This window comes from Gavialis gangeticus, unplaced genomic scaffold, assembly GCF_001723915.1.
Source record: "Gavialis gangeticus isolate Ggan-Ray unplaced genomic scaffold, GavGan_comp1, whole genome shotgun sequence".
Lineage (NCBI taxonomy): Eukaryota > Metazoa > Chordata > Crocodylia > Gavialidae > Gavialis > Gavialis gangeticus.
In genome coordinates this window covers 23,500,807-23,503,450 of record NW_017729008.1, presented here as the reverse complement: position 1 = coordinate 23,503,450, position 2,644 = coordinate 23,500,807, and the positions used below count along the sequence as shown (strand labels likewise).

Sequence of the window (2,644 nt, the reverse complement as noted above, 5' to 3'; positions counted from 1 at the left end):
TGCCCTGCCTCGTAGGGGTCCAATGTTACCCCGAGACTTTCTTCTTGCTACCTGTATCTCATAGACAGAGCACAAGGTTTTTAGTTTCCTCATCTCAGATCAGAAAAAATAACTTGTCCTGCAGTTTTGGGCAACATGCTTAGCCTTGCTATCTCAGTTCTTTTGTTGTTCTTTGCTAGCAGAGTTGTTGTCAGTATTATATGATGTATTAATGTGTATACAACAGTTTATTTTGAAGTTAAATAAAATGAACATTAGCTGGAGTAACTTGGATACAGGTACAAAGTTAAGGTATTCTCCTATGTGGCTAAGAATAACAAGTTGAATTCACCCAGGCATGGGACAGAAGTTACACATAAACTGGTGTAAGTGATCAGAAACTGGTTTAAAACTGTAACAGAACAAAAGTTCAGTGCACATAAATCAGTTTCAAAATGACCAAAACTAGTTTAAGATAAACCTGGTTAAGGGTAGTATCAGACTTAACTGATTTAGGTCAAACCAGTTTATGGAACTTCTCTCCTGGACCCCTTCCTGATTCAAGTTAAATCACAATCCCCCAGGATCCCAGGATGTGTTGTCTGCTCAAGCACAGCAGGATTGGCCCTGCCCCTTTGGTTTCTAGCTGGAGCAGTGAGGGCTGGCTGAGAAGGGGGTGGGGATGGGAAACTGCCAGCCCCGTCTGTTTGAAGGGGACAGAGCAGCCTTTGCTAGACTTTTTCTCCCTGGAATGGAGGGGGCAGGGGCATGCGACAGCAGGCTCAGGTGGAGGGTTATTAAGCCCCTGCCTTCCCTCTTCCACTAGCATGGGATCCCAGCTGGGGCCCCCCTGCTTGTGGGTCAGCACAACCCAGGAGTTCCAGAGCCCCCCTGCCAGCCAGGGGGTGATCCTGCTGTGCCTTCCCACCTGCCAGGGCAGGGGTTTCACTTGGGACAGCCCAGGAACAAAGGCTAGACTATGGGGGAGGGTGGGGAGTGAAACCGGCCCCAAGCCCAGGTGGGGACATTCACAGAGCAGAACACAGAGGGGTCGCAGCAGCGGTGGCGGCAGCAGTGGCTCCATCCTGGACTTGAGCCCTGCCAAGCAGAAGGACCTAGAGTAGGGGAGTGGGGAACAGGCTTGAGTGTGTGTCTGCGCTAGCTTGGGTCAGAGCTGAGCTGAGCATGCAGCTGAGGGAGCAGCTCCTGCCCAGCAGCCCCTTCTACCTGCTGGAGAGCGATGCCTGGACTAGCTCTGGCCCCAGCCCTTGCAGTGGCACTCACAGCGCAGGCTCACCCCAGCAGCACCTGGAGCTGGGCAAGGGCACCAAGAAGCTGGGTGGCATGATGCTGGAGGCTGAGCTGGACCAGGCACTGGGCTCCAAGGAAGATGGGTGCAAGGGCTCCCCAGGAGCTGGGCAGGAGCTGGCCACACATGCTGCTGCTGTGTGGTACTCACTCTGCTACTACTTGGTGTCCCCTGGGCCACCGGGTGCTGAGCTGGTGTAGTGGTGCCAGCAGTAGTGGTGGTGGTGCAGCACGGCCCTGTGTACCAGGCATCAGGCACTACCCCTATGGCTTCCCCACTGCTGCTGCCGTAAAGGGGGCCTGCCCTAGCCATACTGGTAGGTGCTGCTCGTGCTGCCTGTGCCACTGAACTGTGGTCAGCCACTGGCTGGGCAGAAAGCAGTGATGGGGAAACCATAGGGGTAGTGCCCTATGCCTGGTACACTGGGCTGTGCTGTGCCACTGCCAAGTAGGGGAAGAATGAGCACAGTTCACCCAACTCAGTGCCCATAGCTAAGGGGATGGCAGGTGAGGTACTCAGTGAGTACCACATGGCAGTGGTGAGCAGTCAGCTCCTCCTCACTGCCCAGGGGAACCCTTACGCCCATCTGCCTTGGAGCCTGGCACCTGGCCTGGCTCAGCCTCTAGCATCATGTCATTGAGCTTCTTGGCACCCTTGCCCAGCTCCAGGCACTGCTGGGGTGAGCCCATGCTATGTGCACCACTGTAGGGGGTGGAGTCAGGGCCAGGGCCGGTTGGGTGCTGCTCTCCAGCTGGTAGAAGAGGCTGTATGCTTGGCTCAGCTATGCCCTGGGCTAGCATGGACACACACTTAAGCCCCTTCCCCACCCCCGTGACCTGATTCTCTTTGCTTGGCGGGGCTCACATCCAGGATGGAGGAACCATCACTGTGATCCCTTTGTGCTCTCCTCTGTGCATGTCACCACTTGGGTTTGGGGCCGGTTTCAATCCCCTTCCTCCCCATGATCAAGCTCTTGCTCCTGTGCTGCCCCCAGAAAAACCCTGGACCTGGTGGCTGGGAAGGTGCAGCAGGATCGCCCCCTGGCTAGTAGGTGGGCTCTGGGGATCCTGGGCCATGCTGAGCCTTGAGCAGGGGGGAAAAGCTAGGCAGACCCTGGCTGGGGTCCTATGGTGGTGGGTTTTAATCCCCCTCCCCCCTGCCTTCCACATTCATCTGAGGTGCTGCCTGGACTATGGGATGGCCACACACCCCACCACTCAGCGAGCACTTGGCAAGAGCTGCTTTCCCCTTCCCCCTCCAGGCATACCTGGGCTGGGGTCCCTGCAGGCCAGGGTGGGGATTTAAACCTCTCCCCATACTCAGCCTGCCCAGGCCTGGCCATACCCCCCCCCCCCA

The 2,644-nt window shown here is 56.5% G+C and overlaps 1 protein-coding gene across 2 annotated transcripts in view; it reads left to right on the top strand.

The window, feature by feature from the left end:
• The window catches only part of HGF (hepatocyte growth factor), a 77,679-nt gene that overhangs the window by 36,524 nt on the left and 38,511 nt on the right, over window positions 1-2,644 (top strand). The window lies entirely within an intron of this gene.